Source organism: Dipodomys merriami, unplaced genomic scaffold (assembly GCF_024711535.1).
Source record: "Dipodomys merriami isolate MVZ:Mamm:240054 unplaced genomic scaffold, mDipMer1.0.p SCAF_87, whole genome shotgun sequence".
Classification (NCBI taxonomy): Eukaryota; Metazoa; Chordata; class Mammalia; order Rodentia; family Heteromyidae; genus Dipodomys; species Dipodomys merriami.
In genome coordinates this window covers 989325-1000165 of record NW_027206479.1, presented here as the reverse complement: position 1 = coordinate 1000165, position 10841 = coordinate 989325, and positions in this window count along the sequence as shown.

Below are 10841 nucleotides of genomic sequence, written 5' to 3'. Positions count from 1 at the left end.
CAAAGATTCTGAAAATAACTGAAGCATAGTGTCACGAAGGACATAATTTAACTTCATCATATACATTCAAAGGACTTTGCTAATAGAAAATAAATTTATACTAATAATTAGCTCACCGAATTCACTTCCATTCTTTTATTCTATATCTTTTATTTTCATAAAAACTGGCTTTTCATAAAATGATGCATAAAAAGCCTATATACCCACTTACATTTTCAGATTTTAACAACGTTTATTTCAGAAATGTCTTTAGCTGTGTAGTCAATGAACTGAAATAACACTAAAATATTCAAAGGGTTTTCAGAAATTGCAAGACTCGCTCTGGGATGTTATTTATATTGGAAAGGATATTCAAAAAGCCTTATTTGTTAAAGTTGTGATAGTTACTCCCACAAAAGTACTATTAATGAAGAAACCTTTGTATGTATAATACAACTTCAAATGCATCCACAATCTGGAGGTGACACATGCTTTTTTTTTGTTTTTGCAATGTATATCTAACAAACATATCCACAATACTGATTTTCAGTAAATATGATGGGATATTCAAACCTAAAAAATACGGGGTTTATTATCTTAGTGTGAATAGATTCAATCTTACAAAGAAAGTTATTTTCAACAGAAATCCGGAAAGAGTTTATCCACCTTGAGTTTCACAGGAATAACCGGAGAATAATACCTGTTTGGTCAAGTTGGTCAAAATTACTCTATGAGTATATCTTAAAATAATATCCAATTTAAGAGGTCAAATACATATTTTGTACTGACAGTCATCTTACAGCAATAACTTACTACCTAATTATATGTGTATCTTCTTTCCTAGCATATACTAAGAGCTGAAAGTGATCTCTTTTATCTAACTTAATGGTGTAAATATGATGATGTTATTATTTTACAAATAAAATGTACAGAAGGCTGGTTCCACTGAAATGACAGGATGGAACACTGATAAATAACAATATTGCAACATAGCTCTTTTCAGCCTCACTGTCCACATTGGCAAGCAACATTGCAACCGCACACACACACACACACACACAAACACACACATGTGCGCACATGTACACACACATATACATGAATGCCAAATTCAGGGTTTATTGTACATAAAAGTTCAATTAAAATATTAGTGATTAGGAAAAATGATAATTTGACTTATTACAAAATAATACATAATCCAATCACCACGGTTGTTACATTTTACCTATCTCTCCACATGTGACCACTTAATTTATTTTTAGTTCATTCATTCATTCATCATTCATTAGTTTGGTGCCAATACTGGAGCTTGAACTCAAGGCCTGGCTCTGTCCCAGAATTTGTTATGTTTTTGTTTTTGTTTTCTCAATGCTAGCATTTTACTGCTTATACTACAGCTCCATTTCTAGCTTTTGCTGGTTACTTTCAAACCAGAATCTAATGAACTTTTTTGTCTGGTTTCAAAGTACAGTCATCAGATTTCGTCTTTCTGATTAGGTAGGATTAAAGACCTGAGCCACCCGTGTGGCTCTTAATTTTTCCTGTACATATGTAATGCACATACTTAGATAGTAATTTAAAACTGAGAACATAGAAGCAAGATGTACAGTGATGATATTGTCCTGTCAGAAATTCAAGTTAGTAATGTAAATTTCTTCTTAAGACCATATACAAAAAATACTTAAGAAGAAATCTGATGTTGTGTGTGTGTGTGTGTGTGTGTGTGTGTGTGTGTGTGTGTGTGTGTGTGTGTGTGTGTGTGTGTGTGTGTGCTGTTGCAATATGTTCCACATATAAGCACTGTGCAGCGGTGTCCAGTCATTCACAGTTATTGCATGAATATCTGCCTTGAGATACCAACTCATGAGCAATGTCTAGGTGTCCACTCTAGGCTTCGCGATGAAGAGGGGTATACTCATCCTCATCCCTAGTATTCATATAGATGGCCCTTATGTCTCTTTATGTAGGCGACTAAAAATATATTTACTAATGTCAAGTAAATACATAAATTCTATTTCCATCTCTTTTAAAAAATAAAAAAATTGTTTGCTCTGTAAATTGATTAGAAGCATGGATTTTGTGGCTAGCTATGTCATTTCACATCTGTATCTGTTTTCCTCTTTCTCTTTCATGATTCTCATAGACAATATGGTTGCTCCATAATTATCCTAATTTATTTTGATTTTATATTTTTAGTTGCATCATTTAACTTTCTGCTCTGCCATTTCCCAGAACAGCATCACATAAACAGAAAAATCCAGAAGTGGTTCTGTGGCTCAAGTTGTAGAGCGCTTGCCTTGATTTGAAGAGCTAAAGGACAGTGCCCAGGCCCAGAGTTCAGGCCCACAACTAATTTTAAAAAAGAATCTAAATACTTGATAATTCTACTAACAGATCTGACTGAAATCAGTTCAATCACACTTTTCCTGTACAATGAAGGAATAGGTCCTGGCTAGGAAAGCAGCTACAGAAGGCAGGCAGATTGTATCTGTGACAAAACTTTGTGGAAAATGGAATCAAGGATTACTTACTGGTGATTCACTTGCACTTGAAGCATGATTCTGAACTATTGCTTGCTGATTCTGAACTATTGCTATGATCATTATATTTTCCAAGAAGAAAAAGTGAAATTTAATTGATAGTAAAGGAATACTAATACATTTTGACTTCTCATTAAGCATCTTCAATCATCAAAATCACTTGAAGGCAATAGACAGGCCTATTTTTAGATGAAAACAAGTGTCTTTAAAAAAACAAGAATTTAGGTAGTCATACCAAGGACTTCTATTTTACTATTGCATTATACATTTTTTCTAATGTTGGATACCAACATTAGAAAGCTACTAGAAAGCTCTTAAAGCCCACATCTTGAATAGTGAGTTCTCTTACACTATAACATGATACTTCCCAAATCATTTACAAAGAAGGCATTGTTTCCTATTTTCTCATTCCTAGAATAAGCTGCACATGAAGACACCAAGGGTTCTCATGTTCAGACAAGGAACAAGATGAAAAAGTGAGGAATGGTATCAATTTAAAGAAAAAAAATGGAGTAGGATCCATGCAAATTTCTTCTTTGGGATGCCGAAATTAATCTGCTTACTATGGTGTGAAGACTACTTTCCAAATAGGCCACCCAGATGAATACTAGGGATGAGGATGAGTATACCCCTCTTCATATGGAAGCCTAGAGTGGACATTTAGACATTGTCCATGAGTTGCTAGCTCAAGGCAGATATTCATGCAATAACTCTGAATGGCTGACACCCCTGCACAGTGCTTATATGTGGAATAATACCAGAGTGGCAGATACCAATTCCCAAACTAAAGGCCTCTTGTCCGCCTTGCATGTTGCTGCTGGGAATAGAAATCGAAAAGATACGCTGTTGAACCATTATATCAAACCAGGTTTGAGGAACAGGTTGGAAGAAACTGAAACCTCCTTCCCCCACTCCACTGCCAGCCTGCTGAGAGGGACATGCAACCAGGGGTCTAGCTGAGGAAAAGGGCAGGACATCCCATGTCTGAGTTCCCCACCCAGAGACAGGCAAGACTTTATTGCAGCTAGCCCGGTTGACCCAGAATCCCTTGCAGGAGGCCAAAGATTTGGACAGCTGGACTTGGGCCCCAAAGGAAAGCTTGAACTCAGGTCTCTGGCAATTTAGGACTCATTGTAGACCCTGATAAGAGGATAAAGACAAAGTCGGTGTGGAGGAGGGGCACCATCCGAGGTCAGAAAGAGGCAGACAGGCACCCAGGAAGGGGACAGAGAAAGATGAGGGACACACACACACACACACACACACAAATATGGCACTGGTGTCTCACACCTGTCATCCTAGCTATTCAGAAGGCTGAGGTCAAAGCCAGCCAGCACAGAAATGTCTGTGAGGCTCTTATCTCCAATGAACCACCAAATAGCCAGAAATGGAGCTGCAGCTCAAGTGTTAGAGCACTAGCTTTGAGCACAGAAGCATAGGAACTTCACCTAGTCCCTGAGTTCAAGGCCCAGGTCTTCTACATCCAAACACACAGACAAAGACACACACAGACAAAAGACACACGAACACACAGACACACACAGTGGTAGCCCAAAGCCTCAGCAGTCCCTGAGCACCCTGAATATTCCACCCCAGAGATGATGTCACTATCATCATCAGACCAACTGCAGACAAAAGTCAGAGCCTCTCACATGTCTGCAATGGTTCACAACACATCATGGCATTTCTACTGTACACATTGTTATGCAGAAAATTCAGCTACCTTTTGTTTGGTTGTAGGTTATGGGGTTTGAACTTTGGGCCTGCCAGAAGGCCCTCAGCTCTTCAGATGAAGGTGTGCGCTCTACTACTGGTGCCACAGCACCACATCCAATTTTCTGGTAGTTCATAGGGGATAAAGTCTCACAGACTTTCCTGACCAAGCTGGCTTTGAACCGTGATCCTCAGATCTCAGCCTCCTGAGTAACTAGGATGACAGTTATGAGCCACTGGCAGCGCCTGGCTACACCCAACTTCTTTTTTTTTCAGCTCTTTTCTTTCTTTCTTTTTTTATTGTGAAAATACTATGAAGAGGGGTTACAATTACATGGGTAAGATAAGGAGTACATTTCTTATCAAGCATTGTAGCCTCCTCAGCAGCCACCTACTTATACCAAGGGAAAACCCAACTCATCAAGACACAAACCAAATGTAACCCTACACTTCAGAATTGGTCACCAGCATCCAAAAACTTCTTCCATGGATGGAGAGCATATAATTGACACTACCATCCCACCCCTGCTCCCATTCACCCACTCCCTGCCTGCCACAGGCCACGACCTCTGGAGTTCTTGGTAACACACCACCCACCCTGCTATGGCTTCACACAGGGGTAAACCTGGGGAGTTATTAGAAATGTCTCTACTGTGAGGCCAGCATCTGGTCTCACAACCTCAACCACCCCAATACTTCACTATCTCTTGCAAGCAAGGAAGGGGTATCTTTATTTCTTGTTTGGTTTTTTGTTTTTGTTTTTGTTTTTGTTTTTGTTTTTTGGTTGAAAGCCTTGAACTGTCACTGATGTCTAATTTTCCTAAAGGCCAGTGTTCTGCCACTTGAGCCACAGTGCCACTTCCAGTTGGAGATTGGCGCTGGAGGGACTTTCTTGCCAGGGCTGGGAAATGAGATCCACTGCATTTCAGACTCCCGAGTGGCCAGGATGACAGATGTGGGATGACAGGTATGAGCCAGCGGCTCATGGCTTAAGGTGTCTAGTCCTTCAGAATTTGCACCTAGTCCTCCTCTAGAAGATACCACCTAGACACCCCTCTACCTCCCTCAGAGACAGCAAAGGGAGGCTAGAATCTGGGTGTGGCCATGGGGATTAAAGGGCCCACTCCACATCACTAATCCCCTCTAAGCTCCCATCTGCCTCCCCCGGATTGCCTGGTCTTCCAGGGCAGATCAGACCCACTAGAAGTTCTGGGGCCTGCCCTATGTCCCCATGCCCCAACAAAGCGACACCTGAGGACTTCCGGGGCCAACTGCTCCATGTCCTGGTGGAAGACCTTGGGAGCCTTGCTGAAAACTGGGTCAGGGGTGCACAGGGCAGGAGTGTCCAGTTCACCTCTGTCAAAAGAGACACAAAGCACGGATGAATCTACTAAGAGCTTCAGGGCATAGCCATCCACCTGTCACCAAGGTCCCTGGGAGAACTGCTTTATGGTGACAGCCCTGGGGCCTGACCTTAGGGCCCCGATACTGTCCCTGACTTTCTTTGTCTCCAGAGGTGTGCTCTTTCAGCTGAGCCACAGTGCCACTTCCAGCCTTTTCTGTGTATGCAGGACTTAGCAATCGAACCCATGCTTTCCTGTGTGCTAGGTGAGCCCTCTACCTCTAAGACGCAATGCCAGCCCTGGATAGCTGTTCTTTTGTGATCCCTCAGGCCTGTCTTGGGACAGTCTTGCACATCTATACCAAGTCTCTCACCAGCAGCCCTGGCTGGAAATAAACATGCTCTGCTATGTTGTCTCCAAGAAGCCCTTTCTTATCACCTTGGCATAGCTGGAGCCTCTCTGCTGTGCAGGCTGCCAGACTTGTCAAGCTCTGACTTCCAGCCAGTGTGGGTTGAGAATGCACAAAGGGGAAGGCCTGGATTCCACCACCGGATTTCTGAAGGCCCTGATACACCACCAAGGGGCAGGTGTTGTATCATACTCCATGAGAGGGGCTCGAGGGGTGGGCAATCTGTGGGCAACAAGACAGGACCATTTCTTTGTGTGGGCTTGAACTGAGGATTTGGGAGCTGTCTCTCTGAGTTTAATTGCTCAAGGCTGGTGCTCTACCACTTGAGCGACAGCTCCACTTCTGGCTTTTTGGTGGTTCCATGGAAAGTAGATTTTCATGGGCTTTCCAGCTTATGGCTGGCTTCAAACTGTCATCCTCAGATCTCAGCCTCCCAAGTAGCCACGATGACAGGCATGAGTCTGAACTCCAGGTGACAAGCACCAAAGTTTTTTTGGTTTTTGTTGGCTCACGTTCATTTCTTATCAACTAGCAAGCCTAAGTTAAAATAATCAGTTACAGGGGATCAAATTCCTCTCCTAGTTCAGTTAATCCAAGGAGATAAAGTGTCTTTGGAAAGGGCTAGTCTGGGTTGCCTTAGGGATGTTTGTGTGTTTGCGTGTGTGTATGTGTGTGAGTGTTGGAGTCCCTACCCTCAGCTCTGTGGTGCCTCATCCTCCCAGCAGGGAGTGCATCCAGGATCTTGACCCCAAGGGAGGTGGATGGGAGAGGGTACCTAAGGTCACATCCAGGGGGATGATCTGAATTCTGTCCTGCAACCTAAACCTGGACAGATAAAGGAGAGAAGGAGAGGGTTGAGGGAACATCAAAGGTATCCCCTTACATTTGGCTGAATGTACCATCGAGAAAACTGAATACATCTTTCTTGGTAGTCAGTTAGAAGGTGTACAGTGTTCATTTATTTTATGATTGTGTTAGTCCTAGGGCTTGGATTAGGGCCTGGGTGTTATCCCTTAGCTTCTTTTGTTAAGGCTGAGGCTCTACCACTTGAGCCACAGCACCAAATCTGGCTTTTTTCTCTGTAGTTTTGGGGAGGGAGGTGGTTTATGGGAGATAAGAATCTCCTGGACTTTCCTGCCCGGGCTGTTCTGAGTCACAGCCATCAGACCTCAGCCTCCCAAAGAGCCAGGATGATGGGTGGGAGCCATGAGCTCCTGACTGCCACCATCCATTTATAATCACTTAAGCCCAGGGCTGGGCAACCCACACTGCACCTCCTTGTTGGGAGTAGGAAGCAGACATGAATGGGTTTGATACTTCAACAGCCTACCTATCTTTGAGCATTTCTCTGGGTCAGTTTGATGGTGGCTTCATCCTTATCCACAGCAATGACATGGCTCTGTCACAAGAACAAATGTCCAACGGGAGGTGTCAGGTCTGGGGTCTTTCCTCTGAACCCCGCCACCATAACCAAAATGACACTTCCGAGCAAAGGGTAGTACACACAGAGTGTTTTTATTGTCTTGTAGCCAGGGTCTTGTCAGATAGGTGGGGGTAGAAGTCAGAAGCCCTGGATTATGCTGGGCAGGGGGACAAGGTGACACCTCCTCATCCACTTTTCTTCAACGGTGTAGCAGAGGGATGTAGGGAAGAAATCATGTGATGGACAATGAATAACCATCACGGTCTAGCCCGGGCACAAAGGGGCTTACCTCAAGGGGCTGGTTCAACAGGCTGAGCAAAACAGCTCCTGACCCATAGCCCACCTTCAGAATGAGAGGGCCACCTTGGGTTCCAGGCACATGGGGATGCTGGGCCACCTCCTCTAGCACTCATTCAACCAATTCCTGAGAGAGAAAGAGAGAGGGAGAGAGAGAGACAGACAGACAGACAGACAGAAGACAGACAGACAGACAGATTGAGAGAGACAGAGAGAGAGAGAGAGAGAGAGAGAGAGAGAGAGAGAGAGAGAGAGAGAGAGAGAGAGAGAGAGAGAGAGAGAGAGAGAGAGAGAGAGAGAGAGAGAGAGAGAGAGAGCTGGGGAGAGAGAGAGAAAGACAAAAGTCCAGAATTACACTTAAGCCAGGTGCCGGCGGCTCAGACCTTTAATCCTACCTACACAGGAGGCTGAGATGTGAAGATTTTGGTTCATAGCTGGCTCAGGAGGAATGTCTGTGAGACTCTTATCCTCAAAGAACCAACAGAAAACCGGAAGTGATGCTGTAGCTCAGGGGGTAGAGTACTAGCCTTGTTCTGAAGAGCTCAGGGATAGTATCCAGGCCCAGAATTCAATCCCCACAAATGACAAGAAGTGGACTTCCCACCACAAGAAGTGGACTGAATAACACCCACTGTTCTAGGAAGCATGGAAGAAAAATCAGGCCAAGATTCTTGTCAGCTGGAGGTCATGAGTAGGTCACCTGGCTTCTCCATTACTCATTTTCCCCAGCTGGAAAAATGAATAGAATGAAGGATCCCTTCCTCATGGAGACAGGGTAATGATGAAAGACAGCCATGTTTTGTTTCATAATCCCACACCTGTTGCATGATTAATAACAGACCCCATCTGAGCCCTTCCCGGACAACTCCCTGTCATGTGCTCACAAAATTGTTGAGAACTCTATCTGACACCTGCTCCCTCTGTGCCTGGCCCTGCTCCAGAGATCCCTCTGTATTAATCCCTTATTTATTCACAACTGTCCCATGAGGAGACTGAGGTCCGATGGTCGACATCCAACCCAGAGCTTCACCTGTGGTCAAGAATCAGCTGCCGTGAACTAAGAGTTTGGGACAATCCGTCTAAAAAGATGACTGAGCAGGGCGCTAAATGTCTACCACCACCACCCCCCACACACACATACACACAAACACTTCTCCACCGTCCTTTGCAGGCAAAGATGTTTTACTTTCTTTCTTTTTGTTGGTGGTGGGGCTTGAACTCTGGGCCTGGGTGCTATCCCTGAGCTCTTCAGCTCAAGTCCAGCACTCTACTACTTGAGCCACAGCACCACTTCCAGTTTTCTGTTGCATTATTGGAGAGAAGAGTCTGAGGGTCTTTCTTGCCCAAGCTGGCTTTCACCCATGATCCTAAGATTCAGCTCCTGAGTACTTAGGATGACAAACATGAGCCACTGGCACCCAGCCAAAGATGCTTTTCTATGCCTGTCATCCTATCCTCTCAGGAGACTGAGTTCTGAGGACTGCAGTTGGATGCAACCCTTGGCATCAAAGTCATTCAGAACTCTTATATCCAATTAAACACCCAAAAACCTTGCAAGTGTAGCTGTGGCTCAAATGGTAGAGGGCTAGCTTTGAGCATGAAAAAGGGATGGGACCCAGGCCCTAGTTTTAAGCTTTTTCTACTTAGAGCCACCCAAGAAAAGGAAGCAGGTGAGCACACGGGAGCTCAAAGCTCACACATAATACTCAAGACTCACAGAATAGACCCCATCCTGCTCTGAGTCTCTACATTCTATGTCCTAGATGATGGCAGGCTGAGATGGGACTGACCATGCACCAACTCAGGACATTCAAGTACAATCTCATAGTGAGGATCTCGTGACGTCATCAAGGACTCAAGATCTCTCACTGTCCTGCCTTGACAGTGGGCAGTCAGGTGAGATCTAGTTATCCAAACAAAGGATATGGGAATGAATGAATTTCTCAGCCAAGGGATGCAGACTGGAGGGCTCTAGGTCCCTCTATCTCAGGAAGGAGAAAAGTGCGGATCCATCTCAGGAATGTTCCTGGGTTGTTAGTATCCTCTAAGAAACAAGCCTGCTCCCAGCCTAGTGCCTCCTGGTTTCCCACTAGCCTCGACCTTCAGTCGGGGTCTCCCATATCTGCCATCTAGACTAAAGGCTGAGCCAGCAAAGAGACCAACCTCTACCTCTGAGGATGGCAGTCATGGGGCCCTAGAGTGCCCCAGAAGAAGTCTGGGGGCAACACGGGTCTGAATCTCGCCCTCATTTCCTGGGTGTCCTGTTCCAGTAGCACGCTTACCTCTGTCTCTGGTAGAGGAATGAACACTGGGCGTGTCATCTTCAGATTGAGCCAGCAAAAGTGCCAGTCCCCAAGGATGTACTGCACAGGCATCCTACAGTGGATGACAGCCAGGTTGTCAACGGTGAACCCAGAGTGCCAGGACTTTTTATAGCCATGTTTCTGGGTTGAAGATTCTCTCACTGATGGTCTAGGTTGTCAGTTGAGGTCATGGCTCCAATGGCCTGACACAATGGATCTGAGATTGTCATCCCTCTTCATCTTCCTGCTTATCCCTTGCCACCCCCCCTCTTCCCACTCCCTCACCCTATACCTCCCTAGCCCTTGGACAGTTTCTTCTTATCTGACCAGAAAATAAACTCCGTGAGCCAGGGGAGATTGAAACTCTGTGACCCACCCTGAGCCCTAGGGACTTCACCCGAGGCTTTTTCCCTCTTCAGTCAGCAACCACTCAGATTTGGATGTCATGAAGTTGCTGATGTCATGAATGGGTCAGTGTCTTGGTCCTACACACTAACTTTAGGCTCTGAAACTGTCCCCACAGAGATTGTGAATGGTTGGCTCCCTTGATCCAAGGACTCCAAACCAAGGCTTGCATGCTCCCTTCTTCCTTCCTTTCCTCCTTTTCTCCCTCTATCCTTCCCTCCTCTCTTTCTCTTTCCTTTCATTGTGTCACTCCTGGGCATGAACTTAGAGCCTGGGTGCTGTCCCTGAGCTTTTTTACTCAAGGCCAACAGACTACAGCTTGAGCTACTCATCCAAATCTGGCACTTCTTTTTAGTAGTCAGTTGGAGATAAGAGTCTTACAGGTTTTTCTGCCTGGCCCTTAAGCCTCAATCCTCCTATCTCAGCCTC